Source organism: Haliotis cracherodii, unplaced genomic scaffold (assembly GCF_022045235.1).
Source record: "Haliotis cracherodii isolate W230 unplaced genomic scaffold, xgHalCrac1.p SCAF_8, whole genome shotgun sequence".
Taxonomy (NCBI): domain Eukaryota; kingdom Metazoa; phylum Mollusca; class Gastropoda; order Lepetellida; family Haliotidae; genus Haliotis; species Haliotis cracherodii.
The window spans coordinates 27,080,313-27,105,344 of NW_027266341.1; the positions used below are offsets into that span (position 1 = coordinate 27,080,313).

The window sequence follows — 25,032 nt, forward strand, 5'->3', positions numbered from 1 at the left end:
TCATCACCCTGTGATTGAAAATGATGGAATGAACAGAAAAAGTCAGTGCATATTTTTTGTCTTCTAATCCTTTCCAGAATAAGTCTATTGTGAAGTTTTTACGTCCTTTTCAACTTCAGAAGAATTTTTAACCAATCTGAGAAATAAATGGACTGAATTTTCAGTCAATTTGTAAAATAGGCATATTATAAATTGCCTGAGTGAATCACATTTTACACACTGTCTGACATTCAAATGACAGCTCCCTCTGCAGTCAGCCTTGATCTGACATGAATTAAAGGGTTCACTCATGCTGAGCAGGACTTACTGCTATCTTTGTTCAAGCAAACTGGCCAATCACTCATCCATCAGAGCCACCTGTGCTATTCTTTACACCTGTGTAACAAACGGGGTTCGAACCTGAGATTCAATAGTTCTACTTATTTTGTAGCAATTCATGCAGAAATGTCAGCCAAGCTTATCCAGGAGGAACTTCACACATCATTGAATTAACTGTGTCCAAAACTGATCGATTATCATTACTTTTAGCTTTAATATTTACGTTTTGCAGCGGTAATTTGAGTTACTGGGTGAATGTTCGCGACAATATCAAGAGATGAAAAGAGCAAGAGAGATCAAGAGAGATATTTTATAGGGAGTTAAGGTGTCAAGGGCCCAAAATTTGGTTTGTTGTTTAATCGCCGCACTCAGCAATATTCCAGCTATATGACAACTGTCTGTAAATAATTGAGTCTGGACCAGACAATCCAGTGATTGACATCATGAGCATCGATCTACACCATTAGGATACAGTGACATGCATTAACCAAGACAGCGAGTCTGACCACCTGATTCCGTTAGTTGCCTCTTATGACAAGGATAGTCGCCTTTTACGGCAAGCATGGGCTGCTGAAGACCTATTCTACCCCAGATTCTTCACTTGTGCAAGGGCCCAAAAAGAAAAACTATCAGCCCCCATCAGAATACAACCTTTTAAAAATAGACCAAAGTCATGATTATTCCTGTACAATCATTGCAGTGACACAGTGGTTCAGTATATCATACTGTAGAGGTCCTTTACCGTTTACACCACCTCTAAGGTGTGATATGACTGTTATTGTAGAAATAATCTCTGCAAAACCTGACTTTCAACACAGCTGTGACCATCTACATAGGGAAAACAATGGAATGAAAGCATGGCATACATCACACTACTTTAGCATAATAGGGCTCATTACAAGGCTGGAATAGACATATACAGCTGGAAACATGCAACAAAAGTCATCAGGAAAACATTATCAGGATCCCCTGAAACTTGTAACGACCTTTTTAATCAATCAGTGGGACAACAGTTAAGTCTAATGTAAGTCTAAGAAACTGGCTCTCGTGTAACCTGAAACTTTCTGCAGCCTCCATCTTAATTCATGCAACCTGAAAATCTGATTTTTTTAAGAGAACCTGAGAATTTTATTAACTGTAACCTGAAAATGTTTATTTATATACAATTTTATTATATTATTATTTTTTATGGGTGGGGGGGGGGGGGGGGTGGGGGGGGGGGGGGGGGTGAAGAGAGTGAAAAGAACTGTTCTTAGGACAAGATCACATCTTGCTGAAAGTTTTTTACACGTAAGAGTTTGCCATCACACCCGCCCCCTCCCTATAATAAATGAACAGTCCCTAAACAATGTTAAAACTTAAAAAACAACAACATTATATTCCTTTATTTTCCCCCTTAACATATACGTTGTGATAAGTTTGAGTAACCTCCTTCGCTGAAGGTGTACATTGTAATTCTTTTTCTGCGCAGAATACACAAAAGAATTTTTTCCCCAAAAATATTGAATCCCAAAGAGTGGGTTGCAAATTATACTTTGGTGAGCACAACACTCAAGAAAATACAATAGTTATATATGATGTTTTTCATCAAAGCAAAACTATTATAAAAATTAGAAGTATCCATAAAGATATTATTACATTCTCCATATTCTGATTACCTGGACTCGTGAGAGTAAGCGAGTGTGTTTTTGTTTGTTTTTTTACCGCCATACTCAGCAATATTCCAGCTATATGACGGCAGTCTGTAAATTATCAAGTCTGGACCAGACAATCCAGTGATGGACATGAGCATCAACCAACTTAATTGGGATACGATGACATGCATCATCAACCATCGGATCCTTTTAGTCGCCTTTTACGGCAAGCATGGGTTGCTGAAGACACATTCTAACCCAGATCTTCACAGGTTGAGTGTGGAAGTGAGTGAGTTGTGTTTTATGCTGCTTCAAACAGTATTTAAGTTGTTACAGCATCACCTTAATGTTAGAGCATTTCTTCTCAGCCCAAAGTACATGAGGTCTTAGAAACCCAAAGCACAGGCATGGTGCTGACAAATGAAGGATCAATATTATGGTGCATCGAGGATTAATATCCAGTCATAGGATCATGGCACATCTAAGGGATGCAACTCTGAACAGCAAATTAGAACCTAGGATAACCGTGCCCCGGCAGACTCCCGATCTTTTCCATGAAGTCACTTATTGTAACATTACTACAAGACCTGTCAACATTGCCACTTGAATTAAGCCAGGCCACATGTACATGCATTTACAAAACATGTCCTGAGCTCCCTGAGAACCTCTCCTCGATTTCCTTTATATCAACGTACATGTACAATTAGAAAGGGAGTTAACAATTTGTTTACTTTCCTCAGTAAACATGTCCTGGTATGTGGGAGGACCAGGAAACGTGATACAGCTAGCTGCCTTTCAGAAGCCTGACTGACTGCCTTCTATAATGGAAGGACGGACATTAGTATTAGTGAGTATAATGCCCTCTTGGAAAACTATTTCAGATATTTCTCAACATTGCAGCTGTGATGAATCAGTTACCCATTAGTGAGTAAGGCTAATGCCCCTTGGAAAACTATTTTCAGCTATTTAACATAATATAAACCAAATTGAGTAATTTTAAAGCACTGAAAAATATTTCAGTGAATCCCATCGTCAGTAAATGAACAACTCTGTGCAAAGCAAACAAGTGGTTGACAGCATGAGCACAAATAAAAATACAGGCAAACCAGTGAAAGAATGTTTGTTTGTTGTTTAATGATGCACTCAGCAATAGTGCAGCTATGTGACGGCGGCCTGTAAATAATCGAGTCTGGCCCAGACAATCCAGTGATTGACATCATGAGCATTGATCTATGTAGTTGGGGTATGTTGACATCAACAAAGTCTGGGAGTCTGACCACCCAATCTGTCAGTCGCCTCTAACGGCAATCATAGTCACCTCTTACAACAAGCATGGGTTGCTGATTAAGAGTGTGAGTGAGTATGGTTTTACACCACTTTAAGCAATATTTATACAGCAATATCACGGCGGGGGACACCAGAAATGTGCTTCACACATTGTACCCATGTGGGGAATCAATCCCGGATCTTCGGTATGACTAGCCAACACTTTAACCACTAGGCTACCTTAACACCTCACTGACTAAGAATCCTAACAGGATAATTATGCCTGGGTGAATGAGTGAGTGAGTGAGTTTGGTTTTACGCCGCTTTTAGCAATATTCCAGCAATATCACGGCGGGGGACACCAGAAATGGGCTTCACACATTGTACCCATGTCGGGATTCGAACCCGGGTCCTCGGCGTGACGAGCGAACGCTTTAACCACTAGGCTACCCGACCGCCCCCCTGGGTGAACGATGAGCTTGCTATACTGTGTATGCGACAGTTAGATATCTGCCATCATTGCCTCCCTCCCTTCCTTAATCCCACTGGTACACTGAACACAGACAGGCATTACCATCAAATTAGAAGCATGTCACTCATGCATAAACAGATCAGACTTCCTTATCAAACTTGAATAAAGAATTATTTCATAATTTCACTTGACACCAAGAAGACAATATCCATTTTTAAGTGTGAGTGAGTGAGTGAGTTGGGTTTAACGCCGCTTTTAACATTATTCCAGTTATATCGCGGCATGTCAGCTTAGTGTGGGAGGAAAGCCCGAAGTGATGCAGGTCTTAGACGTTTACCACTTCGGTGAAACCCACGAGCAAGGGTATGGTGCTGACAAACCTAGAAACATATTCGGGGTGAACCGGGATTCGAAGCCACAATCATAGGATTCTGGCGTGTCCAGGGGACGCAACTCTGCACGGCGAATTGCGGCGCCTTGGACGACTGGGCCACTTGTGCCCCCCCATTTTTAAGATACGTACCAACATAAACTGACTATCAAAAAGTCATTTTAACACAGATTTTAATTCAAGATGTATGCTTTTAAAAAATTTCAGTGTAAGCATTGATCCTTTCCACTGGCCTAAAAACAGTACTAATTTTTTGTTTTGAAAACTAGTTTCAATGATTCTGATATTCAGCTTCAATAAAGGATGAGATTTAATTTTCTCAAATGTATTGAAGACACCTATGTAAACAACACAGGTAAACTGTTGTTCATCTATCTAAAATTAAACAACTTTAAACTAGACATGAACCACATCAACCCTCCTTCAACCACAAGATAACAACCAGTTATGTATTCCGTTAAAAACGAAATATTTCTAAAAGTATGACATTTGAACAATAAGCTCCCCTTTCAATGACAACGACAAATTTTAAGGACCCAAACGAGATTCCACACCTAAAAAACTTTAAATACTAAATAGCCTTTCTGTTCGAAGAATTTATCAGCTATTATGAACTGCACTGAAAGTACCTACCTACACAAAGTCTTGATCCACACATGGGTGAGTCCGTGTCCAGCTCATGTCTCCGTGACATCAAGCAGCGCCCCACCCAACATTATAGCCGTGATATGTGGACAAATAAGTTCCCTCCAAACAACGTCATAAAGGGAGCATTAGTCAATGGGAGAGGGCGTTCCCATACCTGCCGTAGACATCATGCTGTTCTGACTGCATCATGGGCAAACATTTATGAAGTGATAACTCTGTCAGCCCTTATGTCATCAAGTGATTAAGGTTTAAGGCTGTGAGAGGTATTACAACAGCCTTATATATTAGAGTGAGTGAGTGAGTGAGTGAGTGAGTGAGTGAGATAGATATTGTGTCAAGGGCATCCCCCCAAAAATACATATACAAACTGAAAGATGTTAGGGCCTAATATTTTCATCTGGCTATGGAAAATATGGCATTGCTGTTGGGTATTGCAAAACACAGCCTTCTTATTGTGCATTTTCTGTATTTGGTTTGGTTTGTTGTTTTATGCCGAACACAGCAATATGATGGCGGTCTGTAAATAATCCAGTCTGGACCACACAATCCAGTGATTCACAACATGAGCATCGATCCACGCAATTGGGATCGATGACATGCTTCAACCAAGTCAGCGAGCCTGACCACCCGATCCCGTTAGTCGCCTTTTACAGCAAGCATAGTCTCCTTTTACGGCAAGAATGGGTTGCTGAAGACCTGTTCTACCCCGGATCTTCATCAGTAGGATGTTCTGTAACTGGTCTTTAGTAAAATATTACTTACAGTTTATCTAATTCGAAGCAGCAAAGTTCAACATTCAAAAACTATACAATGACCTGTTTAAACTGAAATATGCATACAGTTTTTGCTGTCTGTGACAACCCAGTCATGTTCTATCGGCACTTTTGTTTTTTCATTGGTCCTTTTGACTTGTACATTACTAAAGTTATGCCACAATGGGCCGAATAACAGCCATACATAATCACATCAGTCTATGTACAGCCAACCACCTCTGTGGTCTGGTGGTAGAGTGTCCACCCGGAGAGCGTATGGTCCATGTCATAAAAAACAGGAACATAGTAACAGAAATTATAATGCAGTTATATCATTTATACATCACGAGATGAAAGTGAAATTGACCATGACAATTTTGTTATTAAAGTCAAAAAGCAATAACAATAGAAGAAGAGTTAGCAGTGAGTGAGTTTTGGTTTACGCCACTTTTAGCAATATTCCAGCAATATCACGGCGGTGGACACCAGAAATGGGCTTCACACATTGTACCCATGTCGGGAATCAAACCCGGGTCTTCGGCGTGACCCAGAAGAGTTAGGAAAGAATGGTGGATAAAGAACTGGGTAGGTTTTGGAACAGTATGTGTGTGGCAGAGAGAAACTGGTATAAACACAAACACACTGCCAAATATAATGTTCGATCCACGGCCACGACATACCAAAAGGCGTTAAAAGATGGTACTTGTTGTTACCCTGTCTGGTACTTGGCATTAAGGGGCTAAAACAAGGACTGGTCAGCTCGGAGTCAGTATACTGTGTCTGAGTGGGGTATTCATGTTAAACTGCAGCATGGTATGTCAGTAGGTTAGAACTATAAATTGGCATCAGTACGGACAGGCAAGCACATACACACGCAAGCACGAACGCACATCTTAAATGCAAGCATGCATGCACGACGCTATATAAGTGCAATAATCTTGGACGCGACGTTAAATCCCATTTGACCTCACCTCTTCACAGCCAACTCAGAGACATGTAGAAACCAGTAGCTAACAACTGGATCAACTCTTAAGCCTCTGTTTGCAACGTAGTCACCTTTTCAGACCCTGGCACATATATACAGTACAAAAGAAGTTAAGGACCATGAATATCTTGGCGCAAACGTTTTTCTGTACAGTATATTTTATAAAACAACCACCTCCATTCAATTCAATTCCATCCCAATCTCAACTCTATCAGCCAAAACTCATCCTAATCTCAGCTCTAGGCTTAGGGAGGGGGTGAAGTAGCCTAGTGGTTAAAGCATTCGCTCATGCCAAAAATCTGGGTTCGATTCCCAATGGAAACAATGTGTGAAACTCATTTCTGGTTTTCCTTGCCGTGTGTGGTGGTGGTGTGTGTGGTGGTGTGTGCATGTGCGCTTGCGTCTGCATGTGTGTTGTGTGGTGTGGTGGCGTGGTTTGTGTGCACTCGTTGGACTAATGCCAATTTTATGGTGTTAACTCACTAAGATACCACGTCACAGTTTAACATGAATAATCCAGACACACAGCATACCACCACAGGGATACTGGTGAACTATTCTGCCTTAAAATTTCCACAGGGATACTGGTGAACTATTCTGCCCTAGAATTTCCACAGGGATACTGGTGAACTATTCTGCCCTAGAATTTCCACAGGGATACTGGGGAACTGTTGTCCTAGAATCTCCACAGGGATACTAGGGACACATTGTCCTAGAATTTCCACAAGGATACTGAGGAACTATTGTCCTAGAAATTCCGCAGGGATACTGGGGAACTATTATCCTAGAATTTCCGCAGGGATACTGGGGAACTGTTGTCCTAGAATTTCCGCAGGGATACTGGGGAACTATTCTGCCCTAGAATTTCCACAGGGATACTGGGGAACTATTCTGCCCTAGAATTTCCACAGGGATACTAGGGACATATTGTCCTAGAATTTCCACAGGGATACTAGGGACATATCGTCCTAGAATCTCCACAGGGATACTGGGGAACTATTGACCTAGAATCTCCACAGGGATACTGGGGAACTATTGTCCTAGAATCTCCACAGGGATACTAGGGACATATTGTTCTATAATCTCCACAGGGATACTAGGGACATATTGTTCTACATTCTCCACAGGGATACTAGGGACATACCGTCCTAGAATCTCCACAGGGATACTGGGGAACTATTGTCCTAGAATCTCCACAGGGATACTAGGGACATATTGTTCTAGAATCTCCACAGGGATACTGGGGAACTATCGTCCTAGAATCTCCACAGGGATACTGGGGAACTATTGTTCTAGAATCTCCACAGGGATACTGGGGAACTATTGTCCTAGAATCTCCACAGGCATATTAGGGACATATTGTTCTAGAATCTCCACAGGGATACTAGGGACATTGTTCTAGAATCTCCACAGGGATACTGGGGAACTATTGTTCTAGAATCTCCACAGGGATACTAGGGACATATCATCCTAGAATCTCCACAGGGATACTGGGGAACTATTGTCCTAGAATCTCCACAGGGATACTGGGGAACTATTGTCCTAGAATCTCCCCTGGGATACTAGGGACATATTGTTCTAGAATCTCCACAGGGATACTAGGGACATATCGTCCTAGAATCTCCACAGGCATATTGGGAACCTATTGGAGAGTAGTATACAATGAAAACACATCTGTACTAGCCTTGTGTCTCTACAAAGAAGTAAATCACGTCCTTCAATAATAATGATAGGTGTGCAGGTAGGTAAACAGCTTGCCACTTAAAGTAGACAAATACTTCTGAAATTGATCCAATGTGGAAAAGCTAGGTTATTTTGACCTACAAGTAAATAGTCTAAAACATCATATCCAAATGATTGATAGACCTTGATGAAATCTTTTATAATTTTTGATATATTTCAAATTGCGTTACAGTCGAAAAAAACAAAAACCATTAATCTTCTGAACATGTATTAGAGCAATTAGTATTTCAAGGCCGACTTGTTGCCTACCTGATCCTGTAAGCCAAATCACAGCAGTGTACATTGTATAACACAATGAGGGGCAAGTGAAACGTTTTTTCTGTCAAAACCATGAATTTAAAATGGATTGACAGTTGAAACAGATGCAGTTAGTAGAATTTATTTCATCAGCACGATTCTTTCCATATCATAGAAGCCTGAAGATAATGGTTGGTTGGTTTTTTGTTTAACGCCGCACTCAGAAAAATTCCAGCTATATGACGGCGGTCTGTAAATAATCAAGTCTGTACCAGACAAACCAGTGATTGATATCATGATCATCGATCCACGCAATTGGGATCGATGACATGCATCAACCAAGTCAGCGAGCCTGACCACCCGATCCCGTTCGTCGCCTTTTACGACAAGCATAGTCGCCTTTTACTGCAAGCATGGGTTGCTGAAGACCTATTCTACCTCGGAATCTGAAGATAATGGAGACTGGACACGGCAGCGTTCCACAAGTGATCTTAGTGCCAAGATTATCATAGTTCCCATGAACCAACAGTGACTTACAATAGTATTATGCTTTGATTAAGGTAACTCCCGTAACCCAACAGTGTCGACCGATGGTCATAGTGCTAAAAGGGTCGAGCAATGCAAGATCCCCAATGTCAGGGTACAAGGACACTCGGTCAGGATGCACATTAAGCAACAAGGTCTAACAATAGTCGTCACACTAAGAACGTTTTGTGCAACAGGGTTCGAGCAAATCATGATCAACACTGTCAGAATACTATGACCGTCGGTCAGGACAACCATCATAACCACACAATCTTTTGTTGACTTTTATGACAAACACGGTCCTTGAGACCGAATCTGCACTGCAAAGATGTTATCAGGCTTAAAGCAGACCCCAATGGCAGACATTGAAACCATCAAACTCACAGGACTTTTTTCATTTCTTCCCCAAAAATATGTACCCTCCCAAATGTTGTGCATTTCTTTTTCAAATCTCTCACAAAAGGTTAAATAATTATTTCATGATTCTCCTAATGAATCTAAAGTTACAAAGTTATTCAAACCGGGACTAGTTCCAGAGCTATCGATAAACTTTTGGTTAATTGGGTATTTTTCCCCAGGGGTTTGATTTGGATTGGGTTTCCACAAGTTTTAGAGGGTATTTCATTTTTTGTACCAACCTGTTTCTGGACATTTGGGTAATTAACTTATTTAACCTGTTTTGTAACAATACCTGTAAATCATTTACAACATGTACATTGACCAGGCATGATGTGCTTTTCAATTGGCATTTAACAGTATGTTTGTCGTAGAAGCTTTTCTGAATGTAACTTTGTCTGTAAGCGAATTTGGTAATTAGCTGATACACATTTTTTTTTGTTGTAATACTTTTTTTATTCAGGGTTCAGGATACATTGTACATGATATAGTGCATATTGATACATTGACTGTTTGCACATCATTTGTAATGTGAGATTGATATTACTAGCGATAATAAATGATTTAATACATAATATATATGAATCACATGATGGAGTCCCCTTTTTTTTTATCATAAAGACAACAGCCATTCACACTTCTCATACAAACACCATTTACACGCTTTCACACAAGGACGCCACAAGCACTCTCATACACACACACGCTGATACACATTTTATCTAACAGTTGTAATATACGAATCCGTATTATCTAATACTTATAATATACGCATTAATTTTATTTTAATAGTGTATTTAAAACTTTTGTTACGTTTTTTATACGCAAGGATTTGATTTGGCTGCACATTTCAGTTCATTTTATGCGTACTTAACGCAAATATGCAGCATATCTCCATCTCTGTAGTTCCGACTGTTTAGTGTCAGTTTCCACACAAGGTCATTGTGTACCATAGTGTCGCAGGTACAGACACTGATTCCTTGGGGATGGGCTGTTATTCGTGAGTGAGTTGCCACTTTGAACAGTTATAGCATGGCCTGTGAGCTTTATGTGGGAGGAAAGTCAAGCAGGCCTCAGATATTTATCGCTTTGGTGATGACAAAGCTAGAAACATAACCGGGACGAACCGTAATTCGAACCCGCGATCATCGCACACTAAAATGTCCTCGGAAGGATGGATGTATTTCCTTGGTATAACTATATGCCAACTCCCTTTTAGGTCAGGGAATAACAATTCTTGCACACACAGACAACAGGCAATTAGGGTAATTGTTAACTTTGTGATAAAATGTGTTTTATCAAATAAACGTTTTTTATATAATTTGAATAAACCTGTAGGAAAATCGATTGACTTAAATCCATAGTCCTTATACTGCTGAGAAACAGATGGCAGTTTTTCAACAGTAAAATGACACTTCATTTCAAATATTCTCATCAAAATCATTCACATTTCTCCAAACTCTGGAAACTGTCATGTTTTCGACCTAAGCGATACTCCCACTTGATTTAATTCCTATTAAATACATATTAGTGTTAGAGTTAACAGTATATCTCATCAACAGCATGCAGCAGTAACGTGGCTAATGTGACAGCTGTCTCGGAGTGCCGCCTGTGATAAATTCACACATCACCCTCAAGGTGAAATTGTTGATAAGCCAGAAAATCAGTTTATCAAGAAAATCTGTAACATAAGATATGTCATGTGGAAAACATGATATGCCCAAGCCTCGTGACAAACATTTCAATCTCTTTGAAAACTGTGGAAGCATATCAGGTCCTGCGAGCCAATGATAGTCAATATTGTTCATAGATAATGTTGAATTTACTACTTCTATGCTATATTGCTGGAATCCAACAGAGTGAGTTAGTGAGTATGCTTTAACATCGCTTTTAACATTATTCCAGTTATATCGCTGCGTGTTAGCTTAATGTGGGAGGAAAGCCCGAAGTGATGCAGGTCTCAGATGTTTACCACTTCGGTGAAACCCACGAGCACGGGTATGGTGCTGACAAACCTAGAAACATAATCAGGGTGAACCGGGATTCGAAGCCACAATCATAGGTTTCTGGCGTGTCCAGGGGACGCAACTCTGCACAGCGAATCGCGGCGCCTTAGACGACTGGGCCACCCGTGCCCCTGAATCCAACAGAGAAATATATAGAGCCCCAAGCCTTTGCGGCTCACTAGAATTGTGAGGTGAAATGAGGATTAACGTTGTGTTCAGGGTTATTACTCTCACATAGAAATGTGAATGCACATTGGTGTGCTAGCCCACTGAGATACCATTCAGACACAGTATACCGACTCCGACCCGACCAGTCCTTGTTTTAACCGATTATGTCAAGCACCAAGCAGGGTAACAACAAGTACCATCTTTTAATGTCTTTCTGAATGACACAGATGGGGATGAAACCACTGATTTTTCTCTCTCCTGGCAGACACTCTTTCCACTTGATCATGGAGGCGGTCCTTAAAAAATGAGGAAATAACAGTGGCCAGTTCAGTATTCTGTGATCGTGTTTCAGAGACACAATACTTGGTATTAATTATACAAAGTTTCAGATCCATAGGCCCTGCATTTCAGAGATGTTGAAAATGCAATGACACACTTGAGGTCAAAGATTGTAGTTTGACAAAACATGAAAATATGCCATTCAATGAGAGTGAATATGGTTTTATGCCGCTTTTAGCAATATTCCAGCAATATCGCGGCGGGAGACACCAGAAATGGGCTTAACACATTGTACCCATGTCGGGAATCGAACCCGGGTCAGTTCTCTGAGAGCACAGTTTAGTGAAACCATAGTACGGAAGTTTCAGCTTGTCAAGGTCTCTCAACAGTCTCTTTCACTCAGGTTGAAATGGACATGCAGATTAGGGCTTGGACGAGTCCAAATTTACAACCCAGGTACTCGACCCCCTAATGCACAACCCTACCAGGGTACCCACCCCACTATTACCCGACACCACCCGGGTACCCACCCCACTATTACCCGACCCCACCCGGGTACCGACCCCACCCGGGTACCAACCCCACTATTACCCGACCCCAACTGGGTATCCACCCCACTTTTACCCGACCCCACCTGGTTACCCATCCCACTATTACCCAACCCCACCCAAGTACCGACCCCACTATTACCCCACCCCTCTATTACCCCACCCCTCTATTACCTGACCCCACCCGGATACCCATCCCACTATTACCCGATCCCACCCGGGTACCCACCCCACTATTACCCGATCCCACCCGGGTACCCACCCCACTATTACCCGACCCCATCCGGGTACCCATCCCACTATTACCCGACCCCACCCGGGTACCCATCCCACTATTACCCGATCCCACCCGGGTACCCACCCCACTATTACCCGACCCCACCCGGATACCCACCCCACTATTACTCGATCCCACCCGGGTACCCACCCGGGTACCCACCCCACTATTACCCGACCCCACCCGGGTACCCATCCCACTATTACCCGACCCCACCCGGGTACCCACCCCACTATTACCCGATCCCACCCGGGTACCCACCCCACTATTACCCGATCCCACCCGGGTACCCATCCCACTATTACCCGATCCCACCCGGGTACCCACCCCACTATTACCCGATCCCACCCGGGTACCCATCCCTCTATTACCCGATCCCACCCGGGTACCCACCCCACTATTACCCGATCCCACCCGGGTACCCACCCCACCCCACCCCACCATAACCCGACCCGACCCCACCCGGGTACCCATCACACTATTACCCGATCCCACCCGATTACCAACTCCCCCTATTACCTGACGCCACCCGCGTATCCACCCCACCCCACCCGGGTACCCATCACACTATAACCCGACCCCACCCGGGTACCCACCCCACTATTACCCGATCCCAACCGGGTACCCACTCCCCCTATTACCCGACCCCACCCAGGTACCTACTGTAAGTCCCAAGAGATGGGTCCATAATGTCCGATGGGGAATTGTTTTTCTGGAGAGCTGGCAAATGCTATTTACCTACATGTGTAGAAAGATCAGATGATGCATACACTGAAGTCAACTGAAGTTATATCTTTACTACAACGTATATAAGTCAGAAACAATGTGTGCATAGTCTGAAAGAAATGCAAACATGATGACTTTTATTGTTATTGTATTTGAACAATGTATTACTGTACGTGACAAACCACAGGTCCGGGTAGTCCTGTGGTTACCCTGGTCCCAACCCGAGTACCCGAATACCTGAGTTACCCGTCCCATCCCTAATACAGACGACGGATGAGACCCCACAACATAGCTCACTTTGATTTTCAGTCAGGTGAGCTAAGAAAGGAAACAGGTCAAACTCATTGTCATGTATACATGTGCAACAATTTGATTAACTATTTGAAAGTGAGCGAGTTGGATTCAACACTGTTTTGAACAGTCATCATGTTATATCATGCGTGTCAGCTTTATGTGGGAGGAAAGCCTGAAGAGGTGAAGGTGGCAGACGTTTACCACTTTAGTGAAACCCACAAGCATGGATATGGTGCTGACAAACCTAGAAACAATCAATACGAACCTGGGTATGAACCCAGAAACAATAAAGGAATAAGTTTACTTTATTTTGTTATTAATTTGATAATTATTCCTCAAAATGTCTCACAATTAAGGCAAAGTGAGTGAGAGTGTTTGGCTTCACACAATGTACCCATGTAGGGAATAAATCCTGGGTCTTCCGCGTCACAAGCGAACGTTTTAACCACTAGGCTACCCGACCGCCGGACCCTTAAAGCCCATAACTCTTAAAATACTGGGGGGGGGGGCGGCACTGGGGAGAGAGAGAAAGAGTTAAGGATCATGAATATCATGAATATCTTTAGGGATATATTTTTTGTAGTGAAGACAGAGCACACAAATTTCATATAAAAAATATTTCCTGATCCCTAACTTTTTTGTTCATTATACATATTTTCAATGAGACATTCCTTTGATAGCATCAGATGTTCACTGGCAAAAGGGACTTGTTTAAACACAGCGCCATATGAGGAACACTTCATGTCCAATGTGAGAACAATGGAGATTGTGGCTGTCTAGATACAGTGAGGTTGTGGAGTATAGTAGCTTGACAATCTGACCCTGGACCCTGCCACTAGAGTCACTTCCTAGTTACATTGTCCCCAGCTGGTATGATCCAGGAGGGGTGGAGTGTATATTACACGTATTGCACAAGGCCAGGAAACTGCAATATCTGTCTTATACCACTCCACCTCAACCACTCACAGCTCACGGAACTCTTCAAATTCTCCAATTACAACTGACTTCAGACATCAAGAACTTCCTGATAAACTCAAACACGAAAATGTATTTCAGAGATTCATATATGCATCATTATTAAATAATGATATTAAAAAAAATGCAGTATGGCCCAATTCCACTTACTGAATTTACTGCTTAACAATAGTATTAAAAAAAGAGTGGAAAATATGCATTTTGTTTCAAAGTTGCAGGCAAAGAAAATGGATAAAATAAAAGATATGGCAAAAACAAACAAAAAAAGTACTGGAATCAGAAAACATATCTTCTTCTTGTTTAACGCCACACTCAGCAATGAGTGAGAAAGCCTGTGCCCCCCGATTCCTTAAGTCACCTCTTTCGGCCTATACGAACCTGGATCTTCATGGGTAGAAAATAGATTTATATTTTTATTGAAACTGTTCGTTTAGTAAATATGAACATTATTGTATCAGCACACCTAAGTCTCCAAACTAAGGAACTTACTTGACACTTGTCACCAGGGGCAAAACCATTGAAGTCCTTGCCTTGCTGAGTTCTTAACTTCGCTTCTGAAAAGATGAATCGCATTAAATATATTTAAATTATCTTATTTCATAACAAAACAATTTTGCACCAACGTAATCCACACTACGGTAAGAATATATCATAAAGTTGATGAACAATGAACATCATTGCATCCTTTATCAAGTATTTCCAAAACAATTCATTCACTTTCCAAGATTTGTTGCTCTCATGTAAAATATGAACTCCTTTCTTATCTCAGACATCCAAGTACAAATGAGAGTTTTTTGTTTAATGCTGCACCCAGTACCCAGTACCCAGCACCCACTCTGTAAGTCAAGTCCGGACCTGACAATCCAGTGATTGAGATAAGCAATGATCCACACCAGGGTACATCAACATGCCACCTACCAAGTCATCAATCCTGACCAGCGGATTCATTTGGTCGCCTCTCGCGACCAGTATAGGTTGCTAATGACCAAATCTTACCCGCAATTTCCACAGCTTATGATATGAGGAAAACATATAATGTACATATACACACAATTTGTTCAGTGTTTTATGTCCAAGTCATCAATATTCAACCTATACCACAGCCAAGTAGATACGTGGTTGATTGTACAGGCAACACTATCCACGCGAGCGAGTTGGGTTTAACACTGCTTTTAACAGTATTCCAGTTACATCAAGCATGCCAACTTTATGTTTGAGGAAAGGCTGAAGTGATACCAGTCACTGACGTTCCCCACTTCAAGCTATTGGAATTCAAGTCACAAAATCAGCCAGGAGAATCAATCCTCATTATTTGGATATTACAACAAATAGGGGTGCAATTCAAAGTTCTAACATTATCATACACAACCCACAATCGCCCACCTTTGCCACCTGCGACAGCTAACACTTTCCATAGCATAAGTTACAATTGTTTGAAATTGAAATTAACACTAACAATTCAAATGTGAAAATATATTTTCCCAAATAAATTTTTCTTAAAACATGTTAACAGTTCAAAACCTTGTATTTGCCTAGAGAGCCTACTTCACATATGCACACAATAAAATACTGGTAGAATGCAAGGACATTAAAAAAAATAAAATAAAAATAAAATAAAATAATAACACAAAACAATGAAATTTGTTGTAACAACCATTAAATGTACCTACAGAGCTTTAAAATTGATGAGACAAACTAAAGACTACTTACAAGCGTACAAAACACCAATGCATTTCCTTCATTAGACATGCCTTCACGTCTACATTACAGATGGCGTCTGCTCAACAAGCATTCATTAAACCCACACAATGATGACCTGATTGACATCTTTATGGTGTTGGTCATGAAGGAACTCTGCCCTATAGTAGCATAAATCACGTGGGAAAACCCATGAACAAGGAAAACAAACATATTTAGCTTACCCAGGCCTCCTCTGTGTGTACAGAGTCATAACCCCAGTTAAATGAGGGACACAATGTCTCTACATATTTCAAACTTCCATGACATTGATAATGGCCATGTTGCTGGGAGGTATCGATGAACCTTCCAAGCTGTTCACAGTGGACACTGCGGTTGTAACCAGAGTTTTAGGAAATAGATAGCCAGCATATTGTCCGCACAAATTATTTCATTTTATCAAAATTATTCCAAAACATGAATTTGCTTAACATTAAATGTCTTTAGTAAATATTGTTTAATATTGTAACACATTGATTTCCACAAAGAACATAACATGATTAAATTTTGATTCAAAGAACTTCGAAAGAAATTATATTTTGATTTATATATACTCAACAACAAAAGTTCCTGTGACACCAATAATTTAGTGTATTTTTCAAACAAGTAAAGTTTGGTTTTCAATATTGTAGTACATGTATGGAATCAAGTCACAAAAACGCAACTGCTACAGAAAAGCATGCATTCCATGCAAAAGTTGACTTTTATGCAAAACCCATGCATTTCACCAGCCAAGAATGGGTATAAAAACATGTGTGTTAACGGGATTCCATATGCATTTTTTAGCATTGTGTTGACAACTTCCACTCAACTCAGAAAAACAACAAAATTACGCAATTATTCAACTTTACGAAATGCCACGCCTGTCCAAAAATTAGCGTCTGCCAGCCATCGGTGTGCTTAAAGCAGGATCGAGTCGACGTGATGTTGCAAGACAATTTAACGTCCACAGAAACACCATTTGGTGTTTATGGCAACAGACGAATGCAGTCAGAGACCATCCCCTGAGTGGCAGGCCACACATAACCAATAATTGACAAGACAACTGGATTCGAACAACACACCTACAAAATCGATTCCAGCCAGCAACAGTGACTGCAAGAAGCATCCCTGGCCTTCGACAAATATCTTCACAAACTGTACATCGTCGCCTCAGATGTGCAGGGATTGTCGCCAGAAGATCCATTTTGACAGGAATCCACCGTCAAGCACGTCTACCATGGTGCAGACAGCGTCTACGCTGGACGGCCATGCAGTGGGGACAAGTTCTATTCACTGACGAGTCTCGTTTTCACCTCAGCCACATTGATGGACGGATTCGAGTATACCGACGTCGAGGTGAACGTTACATCAATCATTGTGTGATCGTTTCGGAGGCGGCAGCGTTATGGTATGGGGTGGGATTACAGCAAGACAGAGGACCCGTTTGATAGTGGTAGAGGAAAATCTCAATGGACAGCGCTACCGCGACAAGATCATCGGTTCTGTTGTTCCACCGTTTTTGCGTCGTCATGGCCCAGGCATTACCTGACAATGCCCGGCCTCATATTGCTAGACTTGTTCAGGAATCTCTTCAATAAAACAACATGAAAGTCATCCCCTGGCTGGCTCGCTCCCCTGATCTCTAAACCAATCGAGCACATGTGGGATGAGATGGATCGCGCCTTCGACGTCAACCACAAGTGCCACAGACACTCCAGGAACATCGAAACATGCTCCAGCAGATATGGACAGATATCCCATAGGGCTTTATGCGACGCCTGGTCCATTCCATGAGACGAAGATGTGTTGCTTGCATCTCAACCAGAGGTGGACACACCCACTATTGATTTGTAAATTGACATTTTGGCATGTTCATGTTTTTTATGAAATCGCTCATTTTCTGAAGTCAGCATGGCAAATTAAACCATTTGAACACTTACAGGAGTCTTTTATCTGTTGCAAACCGAAATTGTTTCAGATTTGGTAAAATACATAACTCTGTATTAAATCTTTTTCAATGTCACAGGAACTTTTGTTGTTCAGTATATATCATCTCATGCCTTACATCAATAATTCAACAAAGCTTAATATAAATCAATGAAAGAAACTTAAAATATCATTGTTTGTTGTTTAACACGGCACTCAGCAATATTTGAGCTATATGATGGCGGTCCGTTAATAATCGAGGCTGGACCAGACAATCCAGTGATTCACATGAGCATCGATCTACACAATTGGGATACGATGACATGCATCAACCAAGTCTGAGCAAGCCTGACAACCCGATACCGTTAGTCGCCTCTTACGCCTCGCATGGGTTGCTGAAGATAAATTCAAACCCAAATCTTCACAGGTATAACATATATTATATTACTTGATATAATTTTCAAATTCAGCTTAAAGACTAATGCCTCAATTTCCATTTCCACTTTAAAAAAAAACAATATTATGATTACAAATATATCAAGTATGTAAGAAATATTTTCTTCCCTACATGGTAAATTAAAATCTTACATACAAGTTATATAATTTAAAAAAAAAAAAAAGCGAGCCTGACCACCCGATCCCGTTAGTCGCCTTTTACGACAAGCATAGTCACCTTTTACGTCAAGTATGGGTTGCTGAAGACCTATTCTACCTAGTCTTCATAGGTCTCAAGTTGAGTGAGCTGAGGTGAAAAGGGGCTTCACGTCGCATTCAAAATTGTACTAACTCCGAGCCAGCCAGTCACTGTTTTATCCCTTACTGCGGAGTGCCAGGAAAGTAACAGTATGTCCCATCTCTACAGGTTTGTTAATGCTACCAGGCGATCAAAACACAGACCTTCTGAATAACATTAGGCACATGCAGTCAGTATCTGTATAAAATCAGTGAAAGTTATGGAAGTTTGTTTGCTGTTTAACGCTGCACTCAGCAATATTCCAGCTATATGACTGCGGTCTGTAAATAATCAACTCTGGACCAGACAATCAAGCGATTGATATGAGCATCGATCCATGAAATTGGGATACAATGACATGTATGAACCAGTTTAGCGACCCTGACCACCCGATCCTGTTGGTCGCCTCTTACCACAAGCAAAAGTTATGGAAGTGTGAAGTATTGCAGTAAATATTCCACTATCATTCCTGTCCTTACAAAATCATGACAATGTAACGGTACTGATTTATGCATGGCTGACTGATGATCAAACCTATCAGTGCCACACGTCCAATGAATAGACACTAAAAGTGATGATACTATCAATAATTCATGCCCATAAATACTGCCCATATATATACTCAATAAATGTGGTCCTGTGTCATTTCAAATTAGTGATCCACTGATGAGAGAAATAAATTCTATGCTATGCTAGAACTGTATTGATCCTATTAAGAGCTCTCCTACAATAAGTGACCCCTTACCGAGTAGACTAAAGTGCAAGTAATCATTATAAGCACCCACTAAGATCAAATTTTTAGAAGACGATCAGTGGTTAATAGTGTATATTACAGATCTTCTAAGGCCACACTTTTATAATTCTATGTTTCATGGATTTATTCCAGCTTTTCCACACAAGGTTGGTCGAAATGAAAAAAAGAATAAATAGCAATGTCAATCAACTATTTATCAATGTGAAATCATTCTGCCATGGAGATGAATCTGCAGCTGTCTTCTGATAGTAATGTAGACATGGAATTTATATTTAAAATTTTATATTGCATAAGGTCCATATTACCAGTGGGAGACATAAAATAAATGTTTTAAAGCTTAATTTATTTATTTTCCAGCTGTTTTCCAGCTGCTTTTCAGTTGAGGTGGCGGGTCAGTGAAAGAAAAAATAATGTGTGGCCTAAAAGGGTATTTGATTCCTCGTAACTATTTGTTCACTACTGCTTGATATGTGAAAACAACTATAACTTATTGAGCATGGTATCAAAACGCACACTCTTTTGTCAATTTTCTTAGCACTTGTGGAAAACAAGGTACTTCCATCTTAAGATTGCAATTTTTTGTTCATCGTTAAGTTTGGTAATAAACATTTTCAAGCTCAAGCATCTTGGAAACTAAAGAGTTAATGTTACAATATTCGCAATATTCCAGCTATATGACGGCGGTCTGTAAATAATTAAGTCTGGACCAGACAATCCAGTGATTAACATCATGAGCATTGATCCACGCAATTTGGATACGATGACATGCATAAACAAGTCAGTGAGCCTGACCACCCGATCCCGTTAGTCGCCTTTTACGACAAGCATAGTAGCCTTTTATGGGAAGCATGGGTTATTGAAGACCTATTTTACCCTGGATCTTCACCGGTCCCAAATGTGTGAAGGAGTGATGTTTTACACCGCTTCTAGCAACATTCCAGCATTATCACGGAGGGGGACACCAGAAATGGGCTTTACACACTGAACCCATGTGGGGAATCAAACCCGGGTCTTTGGTGTGAGGAGCGAATGCTTTAACCACAAGGCTAACCCATGGCCTGGTCCTAATGTGTGTCCTGGCTGACTGCATCACCTTTCCCCAACCACTTGCATCACTGCTCATGCTGTCAATCACGGGTTTGCTGGAGGTGAGGTAAAATGAAGTTTAACATCACATTTAATTGGACTTACCGCATTCAACGTAATAAGCGCCCAGGGTGCTCTCAAAATTAGAAATAGGGGGCTCTTATTAAAATATAATTTTGGTGAAAAAAAAGAAAAGAGTTTTAAGATCGTAAATTTATGCTAACAGCCTGAAATGAAACAAAAGGAAAGTGTGTGTATTGCACACCACAGATACATCTTCCAAAAATTAATTGCCCATAATTAAGGGTACATATGACACGTGAGTGCGTATTATACACGAATATATAAGTCTTGTGTACATTGATCAATCAGAAGGGGTACTAATTAGGATTGTTCACATGCTAATATATTAGCAAATATCGCCGAATACAGTATTTCGCGATGGTTTGCAGGAACTAGACATGATCACATAGGGAAATACTTTAACTGAATATTGGCTGCCTGGGCATAAAGTAGTTACTTACATCACCAATGTTGGAAGCAAGCCTTCCATCAAAGCACTTCAATAAACTAAGCCACATGAAAGCATTTTATGAATGCTTCAAGAAATCATGAACCTTGAATTAGAACATTATGCTTGAGTGAGTGAGTTGGGTTTAACTAACTGACTGACTGACTGAGTTGGGTTTAACGCCGCTTTTAACATTATTCCAGTTATATCACGGCGTGTCAGCTTAATGTGGCAGGAAAGCCCGAAGTGATGCAGGTCTCAGATGTTTACCACTTAAGTGAAACCCACGAGCACGGGTATGGTTCTGACAAACCTAGAAACATAATCGGGGCAAACCAGGATTCGAACTCACAATCATAGGTTTCTGGCGTTCCTAAGGGACGCAACTCTGCAGAGAGAATCGCTGCGCCTTTGACGACTGGGCCACCCGTGCCCCCTCACATTATGCTTGAAGCTAATGGATCAACGTCGGTGTCACTGTGGAGTTGTAACTTACCAAAATAATACTATTTACCCTACTACCACGCCACCCCCTCCCTCCAATAGGATTTTACATGAATAGCATGAATACCATTTCAAATCGATACCGTTCCCCTCACACACATATGTCTCCTGTTCCCCAGCTTTATTTCTATTTGATTAGCCTGGAGTATATTTGACTTTTTTAACATACATTTTTTCTTGACAAACAAAAATAGCTGTGTTTGATTGGCTATATGCCTTTTTTCTATGACTTTTTGGTGAAACATATTTACGAAGTTTTTCTTCAGGAAAGGAACTTAACCCTTACTATATCTACTGACTATAGTTAATCTCGCATGGCTGGTGGGTATTGAAACTCACAGCACACACATATGGATGGACCACCCAATGTTCAAGTTAAGCGTCTTCAATGACAAACACAGACTGGTGACCTGCTCCGAGTGAGTGAGTGAGTTTTACGCCACTTTAAGTAATATACCAGCAATATCTAGGTGTGGGACACCAGAAATGGGCTTCACACATTGTACCCATGTGGGTAATCGAACCTGCAGTCTTCGGTTTGACGAGCAAAAGCTTTATCGACAAGGCTACCCCTATGCCCCATTTCTTCCATAAAGTAAACTGCTCTGGCCTCAAGACCAACCAACAGTTCTCCTCACCTCTCTTCTCCTCCTGAATAATGTCAAGTTCAACGTTTCTGAAAAACACTGGGTCGAGAGCTTTAGCTATCCGATACGGCAGTGGTGGTGTCGACCGGCTTATATGGCGCTGAAAACAAAAATTAACAGTGTTAGATAAACCATTGTCTTCTCATCAAATTTATACTAAGTGAGCATATTATTACAGCAAGAGGCCAAACAGAACCTAAACAACATATCTCTACTACAACTACCATCATGTCGTGAAATATATGTATTTCAGTAATAACCATATCAGTTTGACGTCAAATTAGACCCAAAATGATGCATGTCTGACATTTACCACTTTGGTGAGGCCAGCGAAGAATGGCTATACTGACAGACCAAGGACTACTAACCGCAGGCTGCATTTGACCTAACAATAAGCACATCCTGAAATGACTAAGGGAGGCAACTATCAGGGAATTTAGGCATTTGAAACAAAATAAACATGCTTTATAATATTAGCTGCAGTTTCATATAAATAAATAAATAATTTGTTTCCATTTCGACCAACCTCGAAAAGCTGGAATGAATCTGTGAAACAAAAATTTGAAAAAAGTGTGGCCTTATGCCCAACATGAAAATGAGTGCAAAGGAAGCAGAAAACTACAAACAAGAGAAGCATGCAATAACAATTACAGACACGTTACCAGACTTAGCAGGCAGAATAGTCACAGCCTATGTTTCTACAGACAGGATCAGGTTAAGAGTTACATCCTTCCTATTGACCAATATGATTCGATATCTCATATCTCTTGCATTTGCTTCAAACAAAATGGCGCCCAATCCAGATGATCTGATCGATAATCAAGATCTATATTAACGAAGTGCATCAAATCACGTGAGCACCTTGATTAAAAACATGAAAATATTTGCAAAATATCTGGACATCCAGTTGGCCGTAAATGTGCTTTGCAAAATCCTGCAGTCGACCGAAATCTGCATGTTGAAACCCATGTTGTTTACGAACCGGATGTCTACTCCGTTACATGATTTTGATTGGACTATGCATAGACTTATTAGTCCAGCTAAAATGTAACTCAGAATTCCAGCCAAGTTTGGCAATGGTTGAAACTGGACTTTTATAGTCAGTTAACGCCCTTGCCACAGGAAGATGTACACTGGGCTATCCCAGCTTACAGACTGATCAAGTGAATGAAGTACCCCTCCTACAGTCACTGGACTTACTATTACAAAGTTGTTATCTCCACTGTGGCATGTATGTTTCCAAGCAACAAGACTTACTGTAAGGAAGTTGTTCTCTCCACTGTGGCATGCATGTTTCCAAGCAACAAGACTTACTGTAAGAAATTTGTTCTCTCCACTGTGGCATGCATGTTTCCAAGCAACAAGACTTACTGTAAGGAAGTTGTTCTCTCCACTGTGGCATGCATGTTTCCAAGCAACAAGACTTACGGTAAGGAAGTTGTTCTCTCCACTGTGGCAGGTCTCCAAGTATAAACAGCCACTGAAAACAAATGTCTAAGTTTCATTCCAGTGCACAATGGTATAACACCTATAGTACCACAGGTACTGAAGCTCACCTTTTTTCAGTGACATAAAATTATTCAATTGATTACAACCATCCTATTTGTAACAACTGAGTGGGAAATACCAGCAATCCCACAAGACAAATGGGCCCTCGGGCGATTACGAAATACAAAGTTTAAACTTTGGGACTGGCAACCTTTGACAAGGACTTGTAGGATTTTTAAATAGCCTATCCTTCTTTTTTTGTGTGTGTGTGTGTGTGTGTGTGTGTGTGTGTGTGTGTGTGTGTGTGTGTGTGTGTGTGTGTGTGTGTGTGTGTGTGTGTGTGTGTGTGTGTGTGGTGTAGTGAGTGGGTGAGTGAGTGAGTGAGTGAGTGAGTGAGTGTGTGGTGTAGTGAGTGAGTGAGTGAGTGAGTGAGTGAGTGAGTGAGTGAGTGAGTGAGTGAGTGAGTGTAGTGAGTGAGTGGGTGGGTGGGTGAGAGTGAGTGTGTGTAGTGAGTGAGTGAGTGAGTGAGTGAGTGAGTGAGTGAGTGAGTGAGTGTGTGAAGTGAGTGAGTGTGTAGTGAGTGTGTGTAGTGAGTGGGTGTGTGTAGTGAGTGAGTGTGTGTAGTGAGTGAGTGTGTGTAGTGAGAGTGTGTAGTGAGTGAGTGAGTGAGTGAGTGTAGTGAGTGAGTGGGTGGGTGGGTGGGTGAGAGTGAGTGTGTGTAGTGAGTGAGTGAGTGAGTGAGTGAGTGAGTGAGTGAGTGAGTGTGTGAAGTGAGTGAGTGTGTAGTGAGTGTGTGTAGTGAGTGGGTGTGTGTAGTGAGTGAGTGTGTGTAGTGAGTGAGTGTGTGTAGTGAGAGTGTGTAGTGAGTGAGTGAGTGAGTGGGTGAGTGGGTGGGGGTGTGGTTGGGGGTTAATTCAAATATGTCACCCTGCTAACAAATGCCTTGACACTGCCCAATGCCAAAATCAAAGCCTTCCTTTATTGTAAAGAAGGATCTTATACGCATACTGTGAAAATCTCAAAA

General features: G+C 41.2%; 1 protein-coding gene across 1 annotated transcript in view; it reads right to left on the reverse strand.

Moving 5' to 3' along the window:
* Positions 1-16,577, reverse strand: part of LOC139450766 (uncharacterized) — a 102,423-nt gene extending 85,846 nt beyond the window's left edge. The window contains exons 1-2 of the mRNA XM_071232595.1: positions 16,563-16,577; positions 15,130-15,194 (exon numbers count right to left, since the gene is read on the reverse strand). The gene's annotated coding sequence lies outside the window, so the exon portion shown is untranslated. The remainder of the gene's footprint in view (positions 1-15,129; positions 15,195-16,562) is intronic.
* Positions 16,578-25,032: the final 8,455 nt, after the last annotated feature.